Consider the following 26,623-nt stretch of genomic DNA (forward strand, 5'->3'; position numbering starts at 1 on the left):
CCAAGGAGCACTGTGCAAGCGATAATATTGAAATGGAAGGAGTATCAGACCACTGCAAATCTACGAAGACCTGGCCGTCCTTCTAAACTTTCAGCTCATACAAGGAGAAAACTGATCAGAGATGCAGCCAAGAGGCCCATGATCACTCTGGATGAACTGCAGAGATCTACAGCTGAGGTGGAAGACTCTGTCCACAGGACAACAATCAGTCGTATACTGCACAAATCGGCCTTTATGGAAGAGTGGCAAGAAGAAAGCCATTTCTTAAAGATATCCATAAAAAGTGTCGTTTAAAGTTTGCCACAAGCCACCTGGGAGACACACCAAACATGTGGAAGAAGGTGCTCTGGTCAGATGAAACCAAAATAAAACTTTGTGGCAACAATGCAAAACGTTATGTTTGGTGTAAAAGCAACACAGCTCATCACCCTGAACACACCATCCCCACTGTCAAACATGGTGGTGGCAGCATCATGGTTTGGGCCTGATTTTCTTCAGCAGGGACTTGGAAGATGGTTAAAATTGATGGGAAGGTGGATGGAGCCAAATACAGGACCATTCTGGAAGAAAACCTGATGGAGTCTCAAAAGACCTGAGACTGGGACGGAGATTTGTCTTCCAACAAGACAATGATCCAAAACATAAAGCAAAATCTACAATGGAATGGTTCACAAATAAACATATCCAGGTGTTATAATGGCCAAGTCAAAGTCCAGACCTGTTCAAATCCAATCGAGAATCTGTGGAAAGAAGTGAAAACTGCTGTTCACAAACGCTCTCCATCCAATCTCACTGAGTTCGAGCTGTTTTGCAAGGAGGAAAGGGCAAAAATTTCAGTCTCTCCATGTGCAAAACTGATAGAGACATACCCCAAGCGACTTACAGCTGTAATCGCAGCAAAAGGTGGCGCTACAAAGTATTAACTTAAGGGGGCTGAATAATTTTGCACGCCCAATTTTTCCGTTTTTTATTTGTTAAAAAAGTTTGAAATATCCAATAAATTTCGTTCCACTTCATGATTGTGTCCCACTTGTTGTTGATTCTTCACAAAAAATTACAGTTTTAGATCTTTAAGTTTGAAGCCTGAAATGTGGCAAAAGGTCGCAAAGTTCAAGGGGGCCGAATACTTTCGCAAGGCACTGTATATTGTGAGGGGAATTCTCCAAACTCTGGTGCAAATAGGAACCCTGATGTAAGGGGGCGTTTGTCATCAGAGCCCCTTTGATCAGAGTTGCCAGTGTACTCCTCTTAAATCAGGGTGCACAGAGCTCCTTTTCATCAGAGTTTCCCATTACAGTATAAAGGGGAACTCTGTGGATTCTGATGAAGGGGCTTATACAGGTTCTGAGTCTCATCCTCCCGGCAGTGCTGCTGTCTGGGATGGAAGAATGGTGGGGGGGGGGGGCACAAAAATGCTCCTTCGCCTATGTACACAAAAATCCTGGCGCCGGCCCTGCTCCTGGGCCCAACTGAGGACATTTAGGGCCTTAAGATTGAAGATGTGGTGGATGTCTCCTTTTGTTTGGCAACTGTGGACAGAGAAGAACTCCTGGAATTGTTATAGCCTCAGACCTGAAAATGCAGTTAACATACAGGTACGTGATTCTGTGCAGAACGTCCGCCCTGCCGCAGTACATGTACGTGGGGTGGTCAAAAAAAACAGAAGTCGCCCTGATAAAGAGAGAGACTATGACCTGGTGGATTGCATGCAGAACTCCTTGGCCCATCTGAGGACATTTAGCGCCTCCTGTGCCCAGCTGAGGACATTTAAGGCCTTAAGATCAAAGATGTGGTGGATATGTCCTTTTGGTTTTGGAACTGTGATCAGAGTAGAACTTCTGGAACTCTTCTGGCCCCAGACCTGGAAATACAGATGACGTACAGGTAGGTGATTCTGTCCAGAACAGCCGCCCTGCTGCAGTACATGTATGTGGGTGGTCAAAACAAAAAGTATCCCTGATAAAGAGAGAGGCTATAACCTGGTGTATTGTATGCGGAACTCCTGAGCCCAGCTGAGGACATTTAGGGCCTTAAGATTGAAGATATGGTGGATATCTCCTTTTGGTTTGGGAACTATGGACAGAGAAGAACTCCTGGAACTCTTCTGGCCTTAGCTCAGTGAGATAGAGTTTGGAAGACTAATGTCATAGACAGGTTGCCAAAAAGTTTAGGTCTTTAGAAAGGGCCTCCAATGGCTGTCAATGTGGTGCCTTCTCCACTCTCCATCTCACTAATAAAACCCCAATGGATGACTCTCTATGAACTGATCACATTCCAATCACCGATCATCTAATCATTGGTAAAAAAGAAGACTCGGCACAGAATATTGTACGAAGAGTTTTTATTGTACAAGATCAGAATAAGCGATTACCACACAGTAATGATATGAATAAAATAAAGCTTAAATCTTTTATAATAGAGTTAACAAATGTGTCAAATGTATTAATAATCATACATTGGTTGGACCAATAAAAAGCCGGCTACTTCAATAAATCAAAAAGGAGCAACAACATGAAGCAACCAATAAAAAAGGTTCACCAATGGAAGATAAAGGGTTAACATAAGGGCTCCCAGCTGCCTGCCAACCCCACAGTGGGTCAGAGGGCGATGTGGGTGTAAACCAACCCCGAGTGGACTGTGGTGGTTTCACATTTGTTTATGGACTAAACAGTTCCACCCGTTACAATCCAGCATCCATTTCCCGTAGTACCAGCAGGGGGCGTACTCTGATGTTTCATTATATTTCCTTTATTTTTACACTTTCCTGCACTCTGTACATGAAAATGGAGCCTCTAATATAAAAGTGTGAATTCTTTTCTGTTTGAAGCGTACATAAGGAGTGAAACATTTCCCGCACTCTGAACATGAAATAGGACGCTCACCCGTATGAACTTTCTGGTTTCTAAGAAATAAACCTTTGTTTGGAAAACATTTCCCACACTCGTAACATTAAAAAGGACGCTCACCTGTGTGTATTCTCTGATGGCTAAGAAGGTTTACTTTCTGACTAAAACATTTCCCGCACTCTGAACATGAATAGGGAAGCTCACCTGTGTGTATTCTCTGATGCCTAAGAAGGTTTACTTTCTGATTAAAACATTTCCCACACTCTGAACATGAATAGGGACGCTCACCTGTGTGTGTTCTCTGATGGATAAGTAGGTTTCTTTTACTATTAAAACATTTCCCGCACTCTGAACATGAATAAGGACGCTCACCTGTGTGTATTCTCTGATGTCTAAGAAGGTTTCTTTTTTCCTTAAAAAATTTCCCGCACTCTGAACATGAATAGGGAAGCTCACCTGTTTGTATTCTCTGATGGATAAGTAGGTTTCCTTTATTTTTAAAACATTTCCCGCACTCTGAACATGAATAGGGAAGCTCACCTGTGTGTATTCTCTGATGGCTAAGTAGGTTTCCTTTATTATTAAAACATTTTCCGCACTCTGAACATGAATAGGGAAGCTCACCTGTGTGTATTCTCTGATGGCTAAGAAGGTTTTCTTTACGATTAAAACATTTCCCGCACTCTGAACATGAATAGGGTCGCTCCCCTGTGTGTATTGTCTGATGGATAAGAAGGTTTCCTTTATGATTAAAACATTTCCCGCACTCTGAACATGAATAGGTACGCTCACCTGTGTGTATTCTCTGATGGCTAAGAAGGTTTCCTTTATGATTAAAACATTTCCCGCACTCTGAACATGAATAGGGATGCTCCCCTGTGTGTATTCTCTGGTGCCTAAAAAGGTCTGCTTTCTGACTAAAACATTTCCCGCACTCTGAACATGAATAGGGACGCTCCCCTGTGTGAATTATCTGGTGCTGAAGAAGGTGTGCTTTGTAACTAAAACATTTCCCGCACTCAGAACATGAATAGGGATGCTCCCCTGTGTGTATTCTCTGATGGCTAAGAAGGTTTCCTTTGTGAGTGAAACATTTGCCACACTCAGAACATGAAAAAGGTTGCTCCCCTGTGTGAATTCTCTGGTGCTGAAGAAGGTTTCCTTTTTGACTAAAACATTTCCCGCACACTGAACATGAAAAAGGTCGCTCCCCTGTGTGAATTCTCTGGTGCCTAAGAAGGTTTCCTTTCTGACTAAAACATTTCCCGCACTCTGAACATGAGAATGAATTCTCTCCTGTATGGTATAAAGAAGATTCCCTGAGATGAGATGGTTTCCCGCACCCGGCGGCACTGTCAGATATTCGAGGACTATGTGAAGTATCAGGAGATTCCAATGATCTCCTCCAATGGTGAGGTCTGTCATGTATATTATGAGGAAGGGGATTTACTTCTGGAGAAGATGCCATGTCATTATCTTCTGTAGTCACATCTTCCTCCGATGTCCTTCTATTCCCACCACAGAGTCCGTCTGTCAGAAGACAAGAAAAATTACCAAGAGTTTTCCACACTCATATACACTGCTCAACACTTTATAATCAGAGTATAGCATCAAGTCAGGGAAACTCCTGGGATATTCATCTGCTCATCTGGAGGCCACTGACATTTTCCTACTCATCTTTTCTGAGTGTTTGTCCCTAGTTTTGCATTTGGCTGGGGTCAGTGTCACTACTGGTAGCATGAGGCCATACCTGGACCCTATAGAGGTTGCACAGGCAGTCCAACTCCTCCAGGATGGCACATCAATACCTTCCATTGCCAGAAGGTTTGCTGTGTCTCCCAGCACAGTCTCAGGAGCATGGAGGAGATTCCAGGAGACCGGCAGTTACTCTAGGAGAGCTGGACAGGGCCGTAGAAGGTCCTTAACCCATCAGCAGGACCGGTATCTGCTCCTTTGTGCAAGGAGGAACAGGATGAGCACTGCCAGAGCCCTACAAAATGACCTCCAGCAGGACACTGGTGTGAATGTCTCTGACCAAACAATCAGAAACAGACTTCATGAGGGTGGCCTGAGGGCCCAACGTCCTCTAGTGGGCCCTGTGCTCGCTGCCCGGCACTGTGGAGCTCAATTGGCATTTGCCATTGAACACCAGATATGGAAGGTCCACCGCTGGCACCCTGTGCTTTTCACAGATGAGAGCAGGTTCACCCTGAGCACATGTGACAGACGTGAAAGGGTCTGGAGAAGTCGTGGAGAACATTATGCTGCCAGTAACATGGGCTGGAGCACTCCAATAAATACGCCCCGTTGCATGATGTTGGGGAAACCAGTCAGGGACCGGCATTGCTGGAGCAGAGCGACGCCCCTAGCTGCCAGGGGAAGAACTCCTCCAGTGGGGGTGGGAGCAAGGGAAAGGAAAGACAGGTTCTGGTGGTAGGGGACTCAATTATTAGAAGGACAGAGAGGGCAATCTGTCACAAAGACCGTGAGCGCCGAACTGTCTGTTGTTTACCGGGCGCTCGGGTTCGGCACATCAGGGATTGGGTGGACAGATTACTGGGCGGGGCTGGGGAAGACCCAGCTGTCATGGTACACGTGGGTACCAATGACAAAGGCAGAGGGAGATGAAGAGTCCTAAACAATTTCAGGGACTTAGGAGCTAAGTTGAGGAGTAGGACCTCCAAGGTAGTATTTTCAGAAATACTACTTGTACCTCGAGCCACACCAGAGAGGCAGTGGGAGATTAGGGAAGTAAACAAGTGGCTGAGGAGCTGGTGTAGTAAGGAGGGTTTCGGGTTCCTGGATAACTGGGCTGACTTCTCAGTCGGCCACCGTCTCTTTAGTAGGGACGGATTGCACCTAAATGGGGAGGGTGCAACCGTACTGGGTGAGAGGATAGCCAAAAAGTTAGAGGGGCTTTTAAACTAGGGGATGAGGGGAGGGTACAGATGTAGAATTAGCCAGTGGGGAGCAAGATTCAGAGGGCACAAATGGGGACAATAGTGGTAGGGTGTTCAGAGTTCCTAAATCCCAGGTGGGTATGGGGAAAAATCACAAGAGCAGCCTAATAAGGATACATCAAATAAGGATATAGTATCCAACCGGTCAAAATTACGAGGTTTGTATACCAATGCTAGAAGCCTGGCCAACAAGATGGGAGAGCTGGAGCTACTGATGTTTGAGGAGGACTTAGATTTTGTGAGGATTTCAGAGACTTGGTTTGACAACTCTCATGATTGGCTGGCGACCATTCAGGGGTATTCCCTTTATCGCAGAGATAGAGAAGGTAAAAAAGGGGGAGGGGTATTTCTGTATATTAAGAACAGTGTACAGGTAAATATGAGGGACCATATTAATAATGGAGCTATGGATGAGGTAGAATCCCTATGGGTAGAACTTCAAAGGGATGGCACTATGGGGAAAGTAATATTGGGCGTATGCTATAGGCCTCCCAACCAGAGGGAGGAGGGGGAGGTGGACCTCCTTTCATAGATTTGAATGGCAGCAAGAATGGGAAATGTAATTATAATGGGGGACTTTAATTATCCAGATATAGACTGGGCAGAAGGAACCGCGCATTCATCCGAGGCTCGGCAGTTCCTAAATGTTTTGCAGGACAATTTCATGGGTCACATGGTGAATGCACCGACAAGAAACAATGCAGTACTTGACCTACTGATTACCAACAATACAGACCTGATCACGGATATAGAAATACGGGGCAACTCGGGAAACAGTGACCATAGGTCAATTAGTTTCAGTATTAATCATAGTAATAGGAAACACAAGGGTAATATAAGGACACTGAATTTCAAAAGAGCCAATTTCCCTAAACTGCGCTCTTTGCTAGAAAATATCAAATGGGATAGAACCCTGGGAACAAAGAACATGGAGGAAAAATGGGAGTGCTTCAAGAGCATACTAAACAAAGGGATTGGCCAGTGCATTCCAAAAGGGAATACATTTAAAAGAGCTAAAATAAACCCAGGGTGGCTAAACTCCAACATAAAAATGCATATTAATACTAAAGAAAAGGCCTTCAAAAAAGGCTGAGGGGTCATTGGCAGCATTCCAACATTACAAAGACTGAAAAAAGAAATGTAAAGGCAAAATCAAAGCGGAAGAGATTAAAAAAAAAAAAAAAAAACCCCAAGAAATTCTTTAAGTATATAAATAGTAAGAAAGCGAGACCAGAACACATTGGCCCCATAAAAGACAACGAAGGGAATCTGGCCACAGAGGACAGTGAGAAAGCGGAAGTGCTAAATAATTTCTTCTCTTCAGTCTTCACAAAAGAATCGGGGGGCTACACTAACCCAGCTTGTAATGATAAATTAAATAATACACCTCAGGAAGTACCGCCATGGCTAACAGAAGATAGACTTAGAGCTAAACTAGAGAAACTTAACATAAATAAATCACCGGGACCGGATGGCTTGCACCCGAGGGTACTTAAAGAGCTCAGCCAGGTGATAGCCAGACCATTATTCTTGATCTTTAAGGATAGTTTACAGACGGGAATTGTGCCAGCTGATTGGAAAAGGGCCAACGTGGTACCGATATTTAAAAAAGGGCCGAGATATATCCCGGGTAACTACAGACCGGTCAGCCTAACATCAGTAGTCTGCAAGATTTTGGAGGGCATGTTAAGGGACCACATACAAGACTTTAGTAATGAAAACGGTATTAGTAGTAAACCAGTCCATACCAGTATAGATCCTAACGCATTACCCAGTCTATACCAGTAAAAATCCTAACACATTACCCAGTCTATACCAGTATAGATCCTAACGCATTACCCAGTCCATGCCAGCATAAATCCTAACACATTACCCAGTCCATACCAGTATAAATATCCAGCATGATATTTTTCCCCATTGAGATCTGATGTGTTTTCAAAGTGTTCCTTTCATTCTTTGGAGCAGTGTATGTTGGTCGAGCATTTCAAAGTTTAAAAGAGATCTGTGGTGGAACTGGGTGCAATCACAACACCAAACTATGACAACTAACCAGATCAATGATACCACCCAACCAAACATCACTAAGTAAGCTTTAACCCATTCTTGCATAATTACCCGAGCTGATATCTGGAGAAGGTTCTTCCTCTTTAACTGTGTCCATCATCCCAACCTCCTCTGTAAAATGCTGATCACCCCTCAAATACGTCTTTTCCTTTATAACCCCAATTTGTACATTTATCAGATCTTCATCCTAAACAAACAAAATGGCAGAAATAATATTAAATACAAAAAAAAAATAAAATAATAATAATAGAAGAATGATATCTCTTAGGGCTTGGGATCACTTTCCTACATTCTCATCTACCTGATGATGGTGGGGGATGGGGTGATCTTCCTGTGTGGAATCCCGGGAATACAGAGAATGGGGACATCTCTCTGGTGGGTTCTCATTACTGGATCCATCTGTAGGAAACACACACACTGACTGAATACATTGTTTCTATGTGTTTATCAGATGATGGGGGATCTAGGTGGAGCCTCCGTACTGCTCTCTCCTTTACAATAAAGTCTCCTCTTACCCGGTGATGTGAGGGGCGGCTGATTCTCCATCATGACGTCTTTGTAGAAGTGGATCTACAGATCCTCAAACATAAATCCATATACCCAAAAAGTGTTTGTATTTAGTGGCCATCACTCACCTGTGCTGATGTCTGGAGAAGATTCCTCCTCTTTAACTTTGTCCATCATCCTAACCTCTTTCCTGAACTGCTGATCACCCCTCACATACGTCTCTTCTTCCTCTTTAACCTCATCTTTTATATCTATCAGATTTTCATTCTAAACAAACAAAATAGCAGGGAATGGTTGCTTTAAAATGTGAGCACAAATAACCTTATACCTAAAAGTGGAATATATTTTCATACAGTCAGATCACTTTTATGATCTCAATATCCATCTTCACCTACCTGATGATGGTGAGGGATGGTGTGACCTTCCTGTGTGGAATCCCGGGAATACAGAGAATGGGGACATCTCTCTGGTGGGTTCCCATTACTGGATCCATCTGTAGGAAACACACACACTGACTGAATACATTGTTTCTATGTGTTTATCAGATGATGGGGGATCTAGGTGGAGCCTCCGTACTGCTCTCTCCTTTACAATAAAGTCTCCTCTTACCCGGTGATGTGAGGGGCAGCTGATTCTCCATCATGACGTCCTTGTAGAGATCCTTGTGTCCTATGAATCTTCTGAGAATCCTCTGCACCTCTCTGGTCAGGTCTGTGCTTTATTAATAGAGATAAGAGCGATATCATGAGAGACGCAAAAGAAACCACGGTGGCAGCATTGGGTCTAAGTGAAAAGTGGATGACAGAAGTATCAAATATGGGGTGTGAGGAGTGGGGATCTACAATGTTGAATGAGGGAATGAGGAGTGGGAGACAACAGTGTCAGTGGGGGTTGTGGAATATAGGTGAGCAGTGTGGGAAGGGGGGTGAGGAGAGGGGAACAGCAGTGTTGGATGAGGGATGAGAAGTAGGGAACAGGGGTGATAGATGGGGGTAAGGAATGGGGGACAGCGGTGTTAGATGGGGGGGTGAGGAGTGGGGGACAGCGGTGTTAGATGGGGGTGAGGAATGGTGGATAGCAGTGATAGATGGGGGGGTGAGGAGTGGAGGACAGCGGTGTTAGATGGGGTGAGGAAAAGGGGGAAGCGGTGTTAGATGGCGGTGAGGAATGGGGGACAGCAGTGTTAGATGGGGGTGAGGAGTGGGGGCCCAGTGGGTGTTGGGGCAGAGGATGGGATTAATGTTAGTAGTGACAAGGTAGGAAACCTGCTGAATATTTCCAAAGGTGAGTGTCGGGGTCAACCCGAGCTCTGCCTCTTCCCCAGATAGATTATGAGTACCTCAGCTCTGCCTGGTGAGGGCGCTACAGGAGAGCTGGAGGTTTTGCTGCTCATCCTACTTATGTGATTTCACCGGGGGACTGCAATCTGATTCTCAGTGTTATGCGTTCCTCTGTTTCTGTTCCCTCGGCATAAAAACAGAAGGAGGACATTTTATTTATGTAATTAAACATTATATATAGAAAATAATATCTTATTACCTCCTCTGCTGCCACTTCCAGCTACGTCTCCTCTCTACTTTCTCCCAACTCGCCTCTGAAATTCCTTTTTATAGCTGACCTCACTTCCTTTCAGTATCTTACATCACTTCCTGTCTGTTCCTCATCATTTCCTGTCTGTGCGGTCCATCTGAGGGAAGTCAGTTCACCACCTTGTGGACCATATTGTAAGGTGACCAGATTTTTAAAATGAAAACTGGGGACATTTTTTTTTTTGGCAAATGGTAAACTATTTTATGAGCCTATTTCCTTGAAATGATCTATGCGGTGTATGTGGGATGTGTTTATGGAATGATTGTATGATATATATGTTATTTCTCACATTTCATCCATGAGAAAAAAAAAGATAAAGATACTTTTTAGAATTTTTGGGATAGGGCTACCAAATGTTAGGAAGATAAGAGGAAAAACTTGGAGGGGGGGATGGGGTGGCTAAATTCAAATCCAATCCGGGCAGGAGTGATGGTGTCACCCTCTCTGCAAAAGGTAAGAAATACTGCAGAGCTGCAATGTGCAAATAGTGGTGAAACACCCGATATATAATCATAATAAAATGTAAAATATGCACATTAATTGTACTATTTATTATGATTATATATGGGGGGGAGGGGGGTCACCACTATTTGCACATTGCAGCTCTGCGATATTTCTTACCTTTTGCAGAGAGGGTGACACCATCACTACTATATTGTAATACATTGGTTGATTTGCACAGGATATTCATTTATAGGTTTTACCAATATAAGTCCATTTGTAGAATTTTATAGTTGAAGTGTAGGGCAGTGCTGCATTTTTGTTTTTTATTGTTGCACGTTAGATGAGGGAACCGGCTAACAAGATTCTCTTATTGCTTTTGGGATTTTTTTTAGTTGCATGGTAGTTGTTTTACTTGATTTGTTATGTCCCCTGTGGACAGGTAACCAGTGGCCCTGCATATTGGTGGTCAGTGTGCCCCCTGTATGCTGGTGGTCAGTGTGCCCCCTGTATGCTGGTGGTCAGTGTGCCCCCTGTATGCTGGAGGTCAGTGTACCCCCTGTATGCTGGTGGTCAGTGTGCCCCTGTATGCTGGCAGTCAGTGTGCCCCCTGTATGCTGGTGGTCAGTGTGCCCCTGTATGATGGTGGTCAGTGTACCCCCTGTATGCTGGAGGTCAGTGTTCCCCCTGTATGCTGGTGGTCAGTGTGCCACTGTATGCTTGAGGTCAGTGTGCCCCTGTATGCTGGAGGTCAGTGTTCCCCCTGTATGCTGGTGGTCAGTGTGCCACTGTATGCTGGAGGTCAGTGTGCCCCTGTATGCTGGAGGTCAGTGTGCCCCCTGTATGCTAGTGGTCAGTGTGCCCCTGTACTGTATACTGGTGATCAATGTGCCTCCTGTATGCTGGTGGTCAGTGTGCTCCCTGTATGCTGGTGGTCAGTGTGCCCCCTGTATGCTGGCGGTCAGTGTACCCCTTTATGCTGGTGGTCAGTGTGCCCCTTTATGCTGGTGTTCAGTGTGCCCCCTGTATGCTGGTGGTCAGTGTACCCCTGTATGCTGGTGGTCAGTGTACCCCTGTATGCTGGTGGTCAGTGTGCCCCCTGTATGCTGGTGGTCAGTGTGCCCCTGTATGCTGGTGGCCAGTGTGCCCCCTGTATGCTGGAGGTCAGTGTGCCCCTGTATGCTGGTGGTCAGTGTGCCCCCTGTATGCTGGCGGTCAGTGTGCCCCTGTATGCTGGTGGTCAGTGTGCCCCCTGTATGCTGGCTGTCAGTGTGCCCCTGTATGCTGGTGCTACGTGCAGGGTGCATGAGGATTCTACATACTGGAAGATACTATGCACAGGGTGAAGGAGGATGCCACGTGCAGGGTTCAGGAGGATGCCACATGCAGGGTTCAGGAGGATGCCACGCGCAGGGTTCAGGAGGATGCCACGTGCAGGGTTCAGGAGGAAGACAGGAGTTCAATTGCACAAGACACAGAGGAGTCAATGGGCCCTTCTGAGGAGTGTGAGGAATCTCAACCTAGTTGTAGCTCTCAAGGGTTGGAAAGTAAATCTGAACCCAGAGATGGTTCATTAAGGCTATGAAGGGAAATACACCCGCCAAAGAGACTGACGTATGATACCCTAGGAGAGAGTTATGAAGACCAAATTGTAATGCCCCAACGCCCCACACAAGTAACTGCCTCTTCTGTTGGGATTCCCAAGGAAGATGATCTTATTCCACCCGCTGACACTATTAGGTTGGCCACTGATTTCTTGTTGGCCTATTGTGAGAGTGACTCAGACCTTTCTAGTAATTTGTATAGTCAGCTGTTCGAAGGTGCATTTATTGACCAGTTTTCAGCTGCTATTAGTTCCACACAAAACTGCTGTTAGTTTTAATTCTGAGGTTCTTTATATCTCAATGGAGTCTCCAACTTAGGAGTCCCATCATCTTTGGGGACCAAAGACATTCAAGTTAGGGGAGGATGTAGCCAAGTAAAGAAATCGCTACCAGCATAGTTAAGGCTGATATACTGTTCCTTTAAGTTTGATGCTTATTTTGAGGTTCTCCTGAAGAGTGGCGTGTTGGATTGTGGAATATATAGTCTAGTGGAAGATGAAGACTGTGCAAAGTGGGCCGGATGGAACTATCCTCCCAGGGAGCTGCAGGTTCCGTGGGGAATTATGGGAGAGTCTATAAATAAGGGGCGGAGTCGGATGTTCGCTCTCTTGCCTTGGGGACCGTGTGCAGTGTGGATGTGCCGGAGAACCGCCGTGGAGAGCAGAGCGAGTAGAGGCCGTGGCCTAGTGCGGATGTCACAGAGGAGTGACTGATCGAGAGCGGAGACACCTTGGAGAGGTGGCAGATGTTACAGAGAGGTGACCAGCCTGGTGCGGAGGACTGTCAGAGGATTGGGTGAGAGATACTGAATTGTAGTGAGCACAGCAGCTCACGGACATAGTGAAAGGGCCTGTGACGCAGCAGAGACACAGAGAGGACTTTAATGTAGTGGAGCGGTTGCCATGGGACACCCCTCATAGTGCTTGGGGAACCGGGAGGCCTCATCTGTATACAGTGGTTTATTTTGACTTCATTGTAGACAGAGCCTGGATTACAAATACCCCTTTTTCCCTTTGGATTACAAATATCATTCACGGAATGATTAGAGCTCCTACTGCTGGCGAAGATTAGCAAGGCCATACCCAGGAAGAGACTCATTTAATTCATAGGAAAGGGGACCCCTATAGGTGATAGAGTGCACTCTTTCAGGTTATATTTAAGATTGATATGGATTCTCTTGAGATATATCCATGCAGCTGAGTTAGTCAGATCCAACTGTTTTATCCACAGTTAATATAGAGACAAACGTCTGATTTGTCACTCTCACACATTTATAAGAGGAATTGAATCATTATTATATTCATATACTTATTCAGTTAGATATTGTTATATCTAGTTGTAGTTAACATTATTGGTGTATGAGATTCTGAGTCTTGGGCCACTCAGTGATTCTGGGACTTTAAGATTCAGAATCTCACTTTGGTTCTTTGCACTCATATTTCCTGTAGTGTTGAAACTATATCTGTTCATTTCCTTCTTAAGTCAGTAAACTGATATATTGTTATTCAAGTGTCATTGTTTTTTCTCTGAACTACCATGTCAGAACCCATAGTGTCAAACGGGTTGGAGGTGCCTCAGGGTCAAGGGAGTGTGGAGTAAACGAACATACTCACCAGCCCCTGTGGGGGGCGCGCTACATATATATAATCTCTGTGCGCCAGTATCTCCTTCCTCCATTAGCAGAAACACAGGATCTCCATCTTCCCTACTAACAGAACGGCGATCTGCCTTGTTTACATTGGCAGACAACTGTTCCACCTCTCTCAGGAACGAATACTGGGTACCGATGGACACCCTGTCCGCTGGATCCGCTGATTGGCTCCTGCTGTGTCCATCGGGAACTGGGCACGCCCCAGACCCAGAAAAGCAGATGACGGACAGGTACGTGGTTTTGCGCAGAACGGCCGCCCTACCGCAGTACATGTATGTGGGGCAGTCAAAGAAAAAAGTCTCCCTGATAAAGAGAGAGGCTATGACCTGGTGGATTACATGCGGAGGACATTTAGGGCCTTAAGATTGAAGATGTGGTGGATGTCTCCTTTTGGTTTGGGAACTGTGGACAGAGTAGAACTTCTGGAACTCTTCTGGCCTTAGCTCAGTGAGATAGAGTTTGGAAGACTAATGTCATAGACAGGTTGCCAAAAAGTTTAGGGCTTTAGAAAGGGCCTCCAATGGCTGTCAATGTGGTGCCTTCTCCACTCTCCATCTCACAAATAAAACCCCAATGGATGACTCTCTATGAACTGATCACATTCCAATCACCGATCATCTAATCATTGGTAAAAAAGAAGACTCGGCACAGAATATTGTACGAAGCGTTTTTATTGGACAAGATCAGAATAAGCGATTACCACACAGTAATGATATGAATAAAATAAAGCTTAAATCTTTTATAATAGAATTAACAAATGTGTCAAATGTATTAATAATCATACATTGGTTGGACCAATAAAAAGCCGGCTACTTCAATAAATCTAAAGGAGCAAAAAAATTAAGCAACCAATCATCAGGTATGCATTCTTGACCGTGATGCGATTGAGGACCCCATAATCAATGCAAGGTCTCAACTCACCCCCCTTCTAAGAAGGTTCACCAGTGAAAGTTAATCCTGATTGGCTGCTGTGGGTTAATGCATGTTACAGTGATCTTTTTCCATCCAGTAGGTTAGATCTATATACATATTTATAAGTAGAACACAAAAAGAATGTATTGTCAGAATTGTTTGCCTGCTGCCCCATGTATTGTCATGAATGCCCACTTGTTGCCCCCATGTATTACCAACAGGTGCGCACACCGTGGTGAAGAAGCACGATATTACGTGTGAAACGCGTCCACCTTTCTGTATCCCGTATTGACTGTCAGCGATGATATTTTTTGCAATAACCTGTTGGAGTGCCACCATTTTCATTGGTTTTGTGCCCCATATATTGTCAGGATTGCCCACTTATTATCCCATGTATTGTGCGGATTGCCCACCTGTTGCCCCATGTTTTGTCTTAATTGCTCACTTGTTGCCCCATGTATTGTCATGGTTTCCCGCCTGTTGTCTCATGTGGGGAGGGATCGGTAAAGGTAGACAGTTGAGTCATTATTTTACCACCCCCCTTAAGCTTAAATGGCAGCCGGATGGGGCGGTACACATGGCACTGCAATTTGCGGCTGCTGCAAACCTCGCACCCCCCGGTCACATTGGGCAATGCTATTCAACTGAATGGGGTTGTGCCGCAACAGCCCCGATGCATACGGTTGTGGCGTACTGGTGTGGGCTTTACAGGGTTAACATAAGGGCTCCCAGCTGCCTGCCAACCCCACAGCGGGTCAGAGGGCGATGCAGGTGTAAACCAACCCTGAGTGGACTGTGGGTGTTTCACATTTGTTTATGGACTAAACAGTTCCACCCGTTACAATCCAGCGTCCATTTCCCGTAGTACCAGCAGGGGGCGCACTCTGATGTTTCATTATATTTCCTTTATTTTTAAACATTTCCCGCACTCTGAACACGAAATAGGGCGCTCGCCCGTATGAACTTTCTGGTTTCTAAGATATAAACCTTTGTTTGGAAACATTTCCCGCACTCATAACAATAAAAAGGGCGCTCACCTGTGTGTAAGTAGGTGTTCTTTCTTACTTAAACATTTCCCACACTCTGCACAAGATTAGAGACGCTCACCTGTATGAACTTTCTGGTGTCTAACAAGTAAACATTTGTGCGCAAAACATTTCCCGCACTCTGAACATTAACAGGGAGGCTCAATTGTGTGTATTCTCTGATGGTTAAGAAGGTTTCCTTTACAAATAAAACATTCCCCACACTGTGAACATGAATAGGGACGCTCACCTGTATGTATTCTCTGATGGCTAAGAAGGTTTTCTTTACGATTGAAACATTTCCCGCACTCTGAACATGAAAAGGGACGCTCACCTGTGTGTATTCTCTGATGGATAAGAAGGGTTCCTTTTTCATTAAAACATTTCCCGCACTCTGAACATGAATAGGGACGCTCCCCTGTGTGAATTCTCTGATGCTTAAGAAAGTGTGCTTTGTGACTAAAACATTTCCCGCACTCTGAACATGAATAGGGAAGCTCACCCGTGTGTATTCTCTGATGGCTAAGAAGGTTTCTTTTATGATTAAAACATTTCCCGCACTCAGAACATGAATAAGGACGCTCACCTGTGTGTATTCTCTGATGGCTAAGAAGGTCTTCTTTTCGAATAAAACCTTTCCCACACTCTGAACATGAATAGGGATGTTCCCCTGTGTGTATTCTCTGATGGCTAAGAAGGTCTCTTTTATGATTAAAACATTTCCCGCACTCTGAACATGAATAGGGACGCTCTCCTGTGTGTATTCTCTGATGCTGAAGAAAGTGTGCTTTGTGATTAAAAGATTTCCCGCACTCTGAACATGAATAGGGACGCTCACCTGTGTGTATTCTCTGATGGCTAAGAAGGTGTTCTTTTCGACTAAAACATTTCCCGCACTCTGAACATGAATAGGGACGCTCCCCTGTGTGTATTCTCTGATGGCTAAGAAGGTTTCCTTTCGAAATAAAACACTTCCCGCACTCTGAACATGAATAGGGACACTCACCTGTGTGTAGTCTCTGATGGCTAAGAAAGCTTATTTTATTATTAAAACATTTCCTGCACTCTGAACATGAATAGGGACGCTCCCCTGTGTGAATTCTCAGATGGCGAAGAAGGTGTCCTTTTTGATTAAAACATTTCCCGCACTCTGAACATGAAAAAGGTTGCTCCCCTGTGTGAATTCTCTGGTGCTGAAGAAGGTATCTTTTCTGTTTAAAATATTTCCCGCACTGTAAACATGAATAGGGAAGGTCACCTGTGTGTATTCTCTGATGGCTAAGAAAGCTTTTTTTGTATTTATAACATTTGCCGCACTCTGAACATGACAATGAATTCTCTCCTGTATGGTATAAAGAAGATTCCCTGAGATGAGATGGTTTCCCGCACCCGTCGGCACTGTCAGATATTAGAGGACTATGTGAAGTATCAGGAGATTCCAATGATCTCCTCCAATGGTGAGGTCTGTCATGTATAATATGAGGAACGGGATTTACTTCTGGAGAAGATGCCATGTCATTATCTTCTGTAGTCACATCTTCCTCCGATGTCCTTCTATTCCCACCACAGAGTCCTTCTGTCAGAAGACAAGAAAAATTACCAAGAGTTTTCCACACTCATATACACTGCTCAACACTTTATAATCAGAATATAGCATCAAGTCAGGGAAACTCCTGGGATATTTATCTGGTCAGTGAAGTAGCAGAGGGGGTTGTTACCAACAGGTGCACTAGATGGGCAACAATGAGACGACCTCCAAAACAGGAATGGTTTTACAGGTGGAGGCCACTGACATTTTTCCTACTCATCTTTTCTGAGTGTTTGTCACTAGTTTTGCATTTGGCTGGGGTCAGTGTCACTTCTGGTATAGGTATTTTTCAGGAGTAATATATGTCGGTCGAGCATTTTAAAGTTCGTAGCTCCCTCCTACTAGGTAGGTGCAAGGAAAAAGTATTTATATGGCCCTGTCTGCTTATCGGGGGGGGGGGGGGCATTGATCATTCAGCTAGGCTGTCATGCGTTTCCAGGTGTGCCTGTTGAGTTTGGGGAGTCTCCCCACTGTGTTCAATGATGGGTCTTGTTGGACAGTGGAGGAATCCTGACCAATAGTGCAACAGGGCTTATATCTGTCTCAGTGGGCGGGACCTGCAGCAATGCACCCTGGGATGGGGTATAAGTCTGAGGGGAGCACATGACAGAGTGTCTTTGGCGGGAAGCAGAGTCCCAGGAGGAGGCTGCCGGCTGTCACTCCTCCTGTCAGAGGAAGCAAGTGTGTCCTGGGCTGTCGGCCTAGAGGACCGGATGTTGAGCTGGGCTGCAGGAAAGGATCCAGAGTGCTGTGGACCGAGTGGAGCTGCTGGGCAGAAGTTTTCAGGAAAAACAGCGTTGTGAGTATTCGAAACTGCTCAAGGGTCTGCCTAGGAGAGGGGACCACTCCAGAGGGTCAGAGGGATCGGGGAGCCAGCTAACCAGTAGAGAAGGCTTAGAAAGGGGGTGCCAGTGTCTAAGCCCTGAAGATAAGTGAGAGAAAGGGGGCACCGGTGCGGGCCCTGAAGTGTTCAGCACTGCAGCAGTTCATACAAGTAGCTACCTCAGCAAGGAGTGCTTAAGGGAGCTTAAAGAGGACTTCATTATTCAGGAAAGCAGTCAAAAGTCAGTTCAGCGTTAACAGGCAGCAGGCCAGTGTTAAACAGCATTGACCGGCATTTACCCAGCGTCAAGTCAGTGCCAATCGGCATTTTTTAGTTGTCCCTAGCAATTTGTGCATAGTTGAGTCAACTGAGTATCCCACTCATCCCTTCTCCTATCCAAGTTACAAAATAAATACAAAACCCAAAGATACTGGACTGGTCATTGTCTTAGTGCTCACACTTGGAGAACATGCTTAAATATGCTGTTGTTGCTAGCGGTAACCCAGGGGGACCCACATCCAGCAAAACGGCTGGGAATTGTGCTACACGGTTAAAGGAGATCTGTGGTGGAACTGGGTGCAATCACAACACCAAACTATGACAACTAACCAGATCAATGATATCACCCAACCAAACATCACTAAGTAAGCTTTAACCATTCTTCCATTATTCCAACCTCCTCTGTAAAATGCTGATCACCCCTCACATACGTCTTTTCCTTTATAACCCCAATTTGTACATTTATCAGATCTTCATCCTAAACCAACAAAATGGGAGAAATAATATTAAATACAAAAAATAAAAATAATAGAAAAATTATATCTTTTAGGGCCTGGGATTCTCATCAACCTGATGATGGTGGGGGATGGTGTGATCTTCCTGTGTGGAATCCCGGGAATACAGAGGAAGGGGACATCTCTCTGGTGGATTTCTGTAACTGGATGACTCCACCATGGTGTCCTGGTACTGCTTCCTGTGTCCTTTTGGAAACTCTGCCTCCTCCACTACAAAATCCTCATCATCCTCCTCTTTTATCTCTTCTTTAATGATGACCTGTGTGTAATCCCGGGAATACAGAGGACGGGGACATCTCTCTGGTGGGTTCCCATTACTGGATCCATCTGTAGGAAACACACACACTGACTGAATACATTGTTTCTATGTGTTTATCAGATGATGGGGGATCTAGGTGGATCCTCCGCACTGCTCTCTCCTTTACAATAAAGTCTCCTCTTACCCGGTGATGTGAGGGGCGGCTGATTCTCCATCATGAAGTCTTTGTAGAAGTGGATCTACAGATCCTCAAACATCAATCCATATACCCAAACAGTTTTTGTATTTAGTGGCCATCACTCACCTGTGCTGATGTCTGGAGAAGATTCCTCCTTCTTAACTTTGTCCATCGTCCCAACCTCTTCCCCGAAATGCTGATCACCCATCACATTCATCACTTCTTCCTCTTTAACCTCATCTTTTATATCTATCAGATTTTCATTCTAAACAAACAAAATAGCAGGGAATGGTTTCTTTAAAATGTGAGCACAAATAACCTTTTACGTTTAGTTGAATATATTTTCATACAGTCAGATCACTTTTACGATCTCAACATCCATCTTCACCTACCTGATGATGGTGGGGTATGGTGTGATCTTCCTGTGTGGAATCCTGGGAATACGGAGGATGGAGACATCTCTCTGGTGGGTTTCTGTAGCTGGATGACTCCATCATGGTGTCCTTGTACTGCTTCCTATGTCCTTTTGAAAACTCTGCCTCCTCCATTACAAAATCTTCATCATCTTCCATTTTTATCTCTTCTTTAATGTTGACCTCTTTGGAATCTTGGGAATACAGAGGACGGGGACATCTCTCTGGTGGGTTCCCATTACTGGATTCATCTGTAGGAAACACACACACTGACTGAATACATTGTTTCTATGTGTTTATCAGATGATGGGGGATCTAGGTGGATCCTCCGTACTGCTCTCTCCTTTACAATAAAGTCTCCTCTTACCCGGTGATGTGAGGGGCGGCTGATTCTCCATCATGACGTCCTTGTAGAGATTCTTGTATCCTTCTAAGAATCTTCTGAGAATCCTCCTCACCTCTCCGGTTAGGTCTGTTTTTTATTAATAGAGATAAGAGTGATGTCATGTGACCTCACAGAATCTTGCTCACCTCTCCGGTCAGGTCTGTGTTTTATTATTAGGGATAGGAAGTGATGTCATGTGACCTCCCAGAATCCTCCTCACCTCTACGGTCAGACGTGTTTTAATAATAGAGATAAGGGAGGGAGTTTACCTGCTCATCCTACTTATGTGATTTCACCAGGGGACTGCAATCTGATTCTCAGTGTTATTTGTTTCTCTGTTTCCCTGGCATAAAAACGGAAGGACAACATTTTATTTATGTAATTAAAGACTATATATAGAAAATAATATCTTATTACCTCCTCTGCTGCCACTTCCAGCTACATCTCCTCTCTTCTTCCTCCCGACTTGCCTCTGAAATTCCTATTTATATCTGACATCACTTCCTCTGTGGACCTACATCACTTCCTGTCAGTGTCTTAAATTACTTCCTGTCTTTATCTCCTCACTTCCTGTCTGTATCTTGCATCACTTCCTGTCTGTGCGTTCCATCTGAGAGAAGTCAGGTCACCACCTTGTGGACCATATTGGGATTTTTATACTTAGCGTACTTACGGTGATTGTAGGCGTATTTTTTTTTTTTTAAGTAATTTTTATTGGAATTTTAATTTAACAATTTCAACAATAACATTTACAATTATTTGTTACTTCTGACTCATTGCTTGGTACATGTAACAACAGTTAAGAAAATGAAGGAAATTATGAGAATTACAGGAGTACCAGGTAACAGTTAGATGAGAAAAAAACTATTATGATTAAATAAAACACAGCACACTCAAACCGCCTACCCCCAATGGGAACTATCTGTAAGTGGATTGGTTGCCGTGTACTAAGGTTTATTAGGGATGGGACATTGGAACCAATTGATCTGAACTATAATGGAGATTTAGATATCACATTTCTTTAGGTAAGGAGAAGCTCTTGGGTTGTTTAACCAAATTTGCCATTTCTTTTTAAATGTATTAGTAGATGAATTTTTGTATGATAAAAGCAGTTCGTACTGTGCTTGTATATTCAGTCTGGTAATTACGTTGGACTGGTTGGGAGATTCGGTAGATTTCTACATACTAGCAATAGTAAGTCTTGCAGCTATTAGAATGTGTGCTACTATAGTTCTATAACATATTGGGTATAAATCTAGGTCTATTCCCAATAGTGCCATCGCAGGTGTCAGTTCTGTCAGGTTACCGGTTATTTCGGCTATAAGTGAAGAAATAGATTTCCAGAAACTTATTAAATTCTTGCAGGCCCAGAGAGTGTGGTGAAGATTTCCTGTTACTTCATTACATCTCCAGCATATCGGGGAGGCAGAAAGAAATATTTTCGATAATCTATATGGTGTCAAGTACCATCTGTTTAGAATTTTTTGTGAATTATCCCAATGCTCAATGCATGAGGATGCTTTATTATTAATCAATAATGCTTTTTGCCATTGTTCCCACGTAAAATTTTGTGAGAGATCCTTTTCCCATTTAGTCATATTAGGATTTTTATTACTGGAAAAGGAAAGTAGATTAAAGAATAGTTTTATTCCTTTCGTTTTTTGTGAGTTTTGGCCTGTAAAAAATTGCCATATTTCTGTGGGAATATCAATATTACCATCGAGTTTCAGATCTTTTAGTCGGGCGCATTTCCTTAGTTTATCCTCCACAACACTCCTGAGATGCAACGGAAGGTTATTATAATAATGGTAACCTTGATTTATCCACTCTTCGGCCGATAATCTTATTTTTTTTTTTTTTTTAATTTTCTTTATTAAAGATTTTCAACATACAAAACTTTATTAATACAATAATATCATCCCTCCTTAAGTGGGGGGATTTAAGCTATATGCATATATCTCCCTTACTTTTTCCCCCTCCCCTCCCCTATCCCCCTCCCCCCCCTTGCGGAAGATACTTAATGAGCCCTTATTTCTCCTTTTTTATACTCTTGCCATACTTCCCAAATCTCTATTCTATTTTCATACTCTTGGTCCTGTTCTCCCCAGGGTTTTAATAATTCTAATTTTCTTGTTGTCTCCACCCGTGATATCCATTCTTTATTTGATGGGGCTTCTGTTTTTTTCCAATTTAATGGGATTAGGCTTTTCGCTGAGTTAAGCAAATGGGGGATTAAGGTTTTTTTATATAGTTTGATCGGCATTGTCGTCCCGTGAAAAAGACATTCCCATGGGTCCTCTTTGACCTCTATATTAGTAATTCTTTTAATTAAAGAGAGGACCTCCTTCCAAAATACCTTTATTTTAGGGCAGTCCCACCATATGTGTGTCATTGTTCCAATTTCCTGGCAGCCTCTCCAACAAAATCTTGAGGTCTCCGGGTGGTATCTCCCCACTTTATCTGGGGTTTTATACCATCTGGAGAGTAATTTGTAATTCATTTCCGCCGTATTGCTATCTATCGCCGAGTTATGGGCCAACCTAATACTTTTATCCCACTGGGATCCCCCCCTTTGAACCCCTAATTCGTTCTTCCATCTCTCCAGCATTGGGAGGTTCCCCTGACCCTCCCCGCTATTCAGGATTTTATAAATATTTGAGATATTATTCTTATTTTTTTCGGAGATGCAGATTTGTTCATATGGGTTAAGGTCGTTTATGTCTCTTATTGGCTGGGGGAGGGATGCTACAAAGTGTTTAAGTTGACGATACCTCCACTCATCCAAGTTCCAATTGATTTTCTTTATTTTAAGCTCCGATAAAGTATTTATTTTTCCCTTCTCCATTATATCTTTTAATCTTTTATCTCCATCTCCCAACCAATTTCCGTGCTCTTTTCCTTCCCCTGGTGAAAAAAATTTTGTGTCTTGTAGTGGTATTAATAATGAATTATACTCCCAATTTCCTCTGTTGTATATTAAGTCCCATATTTTTAGTGCTTGTCGTGTAATAATATGTGTATCAGTTTTCAATTCTCTATATTTGGGTGGGATCCAGATAATTTTACCTAGTTTAGTGCCACTTAAAGTGTCTTCCATTTTTACCCAATTTTTCCTACTTTCTTTTTTCCCCCATTCCATCACCCGTGAAATAATTGAGGCTTGGTAGTATTTTTTAATGTCGGGTAATGCCAATCCCCCCTGATTTTTAGTTCTACTTAGTGTAGTGTATTTAATCCTTGGTTTTTTGTGCTTCCAAACAAACTTAGTTATTAGTGCTTTTAGTGTTTTAAAGAATGCTTCTGGAATCTGAATAGGTATCATTTGGAGCTTGTATAAGATTTTTGGGAGGATCGTCATTTTTATTACATTTATTCTGCCCATCCATGATATAGCTCTTGAGATTAGTCTATTTATTTCTGTTTTTATATCATTTAATAATGGGATAAAATTAGCTGTATATAGTTGTTCTATTTTTGGTGTTAATTTAATTCCCAGATATTTTAACTCATCATTTCTCCATATGAAAGGGAATTCTGTTTTTAACCCATCCCCCTCTTGAGTACTCATTTTAATTCTTAATATTTCTGACTTTGTTTGGTTGATTTTTAGATTTGAGAGCTCTCCATATTGTTTGAAGATTCTAATTATGTTTGGCAGAGAAATCCTAGGGTTGGAGACATAAAGCAGCAGATCATCGGCAAAAGCCGCAACCTTATGCTCTACTCCCCCAATTTCCACCCCCTTGATATCCGGGCATTCTCTAATTGTTGCTAACAAGGGTTCCAATGATATCACGAATAATAATGGGGACAGGGGGCACCCCTGTCTCGTGCCATTGTACATGTCGAACGATTCGGACATTGTCCCATTTATTTTTATTTTTGCTGATGGTCGACTGTACAATGTATTTATCCATGACATCATTCTGGGGCCCATGCCCGTTTCCTCAAGTGTTTTCAACATGAACCCCCAGTTAACCCGGTCGAATGCTTTTTCTGCATCGATCGATAATATCACACTTGGGTCTTTATTTCTTAACATTTTTGTTCTAATCCCATTGTCTTTTCCCTGTCTGCCCGATATAAAGCCCGACTGGTCATCATGTATCCAGTCCGCCATCAGCCCTTTAATTCTAGTTGCTATTATTTTCGTGAACAGCTTAGTATCGGCGTTCAAAAGAGATATCGGCCTATAACTTGAGCACAGTGTTGGGTCTTTCTCATCTTTTAGAATAACTGTGATGGATGCAAGAAGGGCCTCTCTACTCATTTCAAATTGAGAGCCCAGGCCGTTCATGTATCCCTTTAACCTAGGAATTAAAAGGTCTTTATATTGTTTATAGTAACTGATGGTAAATCCATCCGGTCCTGGGCTTTTTCCTCCTGGGGTATCTTTTATTGCTTTTTCTATTTCTTGTTCCGTAATTGGGGCCTCAAGTAGAGCCATTTTTTCCTTATCTATTTTTTTCATTTTTGCTTTTTCCAGATAATTTTTAATCTTTTCCTCTCTCTCCGGGCTGTCTTCTTGTTTACCCACTCCCCTTACTGCATATAAGTTACCATAGTATTTTTGGAATTCCCCTGCTATCTCGGTGGTAGAATGTACCAGGGCCCCCTCTCTATTCCTAATTCGGTCTATAAAATTTATTGATTTTTTCTTTTTGAGTATTCTTGCCAGATTTTTTCCAATCTTATTACCCTCCACATATTTTTCCCTCGCTACTTTGTTGTATTCTTGTCTTATTTCCTGTTCCAATATTTCTTTTAGTTCTTCTTTTTTCCTCTCTATCAGGGGGGTTAGTTCTTTTTTTTTTTCTGTTGTTTTTGTTATTATATCTTTTCTTTTTTGTTCTATTTCATAGATCTCTCTCATTAATCTGTCTTTTATTTCTGTTCTCTCTTTTTCCCTTTGTGCTCCTTTTGAAATTAATACTCCCCTCATATATGCTTTTTGCGCTTCCCATATTATATTTTTGGGTAGTTCCTCAGTATCGTTCATTTGAAAATAAAATTCCAATTCTTTTTCTATTTCCTTGCCCCATTTTTTATCTCTAATCAGTTCCTCATTTATTTTCCACATAGACTTTTTAATTGGCTCTTTCCCCATTTTTATTTTTACCGAAATGGGGGAGTGGTCTGACCAGGTCCTAATCCCGACCTTTGCCTCTAAGACTTTCTCGATCCATCTGTGTTCTATGAGGAAATAATCAATTCTGGAGTATGTCTTGTGTATGTTTGAGTAATAAGTATAGTCCCTCTCCTTGGGATTAAGTATCCTCCAGATATCTGCTAGTTGGTTCTGATACAGTTTTGTCCTTATTTCCTTAGTCTGGTGGTTCGAGCGCCTTTGATTTTTTGCTGTGTTATCCATTTTTGGGTCGAGGCTCAGGTTGAGATCCCCTGCCAAGACCACTCCTCCTTTCTTAAAATTTGTTAACTTCCCCAGAATTTTCCCCAAGAAGGCTATTTGTCCTTCATTCGGGGCATAGATATTTACTAATGTAACCTCCTCTCCGTTTAGCGTCCCTTTCAGGAGGAGATATCTTCCCTCCGGATCGGTCAATCTGTCTTCTAGGTTAAATCTAATCCCTTTAGCGAGGCCAATAGCAACCCCACTTGATTTTTTTTTAAGTGTATCTGCATAATACCAGGTGGGGTGACTATGGGAGTACAATCTGACATTTGATTCATGTGTGATATGGGTCTCCTGTAGGAATATAACATCTGCTTTTAGATACTTAATTTCACCTAGGATTTTTTGTCTCTTTATAGGGGAATTCATTCCTCGTACATTATACGAAATATAATTGACTACACTCATTTTTTCTTAGCTAGGTTTGTCTGGGGTTATCTCTTCAAAAGTATGATCCCTCTTTGGGTGCACTAGGTATTTGCTTTTATGGGCTCGATATTTTTTCTTTCTTGGTTTTTCTTCTTCCGTCTTCCCCCTCCCCCCTCTACCACCCTCCCTCCTCCCTCCCCCCCCTCCCTCCTCCTTTTTTTCCTCCTAATGGAGCCCTAGTACTCTCTTTTCCCTTAACTAGGGTAGTCGATTTACCTCCCCTCCATCGACATTCTCCCGAGGTTGAGCTCTGCCCCTGCTCGCCCCTCCCATCCTTCCCTCCCATGTTTAGGGAGAAAGGTTCTGCCTACTATCCCGTCTTGGTGCCGTCCGTTCGTGTAACCTCTGACAATCTCCCCCTCCCCCCACCCCCCCTCCCCCCATGCCCCCCCCCCTCCACAGTTCAGTCGTTTTTTTCTCTCTTTTTTCCTTTTTTCTTCTTTTTCTTCTCTTTAATTTCCTCCTTCCTTATTCCCTAATTTTCTTGTTCTTTTTCTTCTTCTCCTGCCACTGGGTTTCTTCCTCGGTTTCTTCCTCTGGGATTTCTTCTTCAGTCCATCCTGGGACCACTATTTCTGGTAGCTTTAAAGTTTCACAAAATGTTGGCATATCTTCAGGAAACCTCAGTATGCCCATTTTTCCGTCTCTTCGTGCTCCCAGTCCTGGCGGGTGTCTCCAAAAATATTGTATATTTTGCTTCTTTAGCTCTTCCACCACTGGTTTTAATATACGTTTTCTGTT

General features: G+C 43.3%; 1 protein-coding gene and 1 pseudogene across 2 annotated transcripts in view; both read right to left on the reverse strand.

Annotated features, from left to right (window-relative positions):
• LOC309550245 (uncharacterized protein) overlaps positions 1-26,623 on the reverse strand; it is a gene marked incomplete at its 3' end in the record, with an annotated part of 2,091,994 nt that overhangs the window by 1,789,424 nt on the left and 275,947 nt on the right.
• LOC309548873 lies at positions 1,782-26,115 on the reverse strand (annotated as a pseudogene). Its single transcript has 6 exons — positions 26,099-26,115; positions 21,758-21,816; positions 19,794-19,849; positions 15,684-16,832; positions 2,883-4,128; positions 1,782-1,861 (listed from the first exon to the last, which is right to left on the reverse strand). The product of its transcript is annotated as an uncharacterized misc_RNA (transcript).

Source organism: Pelophylax lessonae, assembly GCF_965119305.1.
Source record: "Pelophylax lessonae genome assembly, chromosome: 3".
Taxonomy (NCBI): Eukaryota; Metazoa; Chordata; class Amphibia; order Anura; family Ranidae; genus Pelophylax; species Pelophylax lessonae.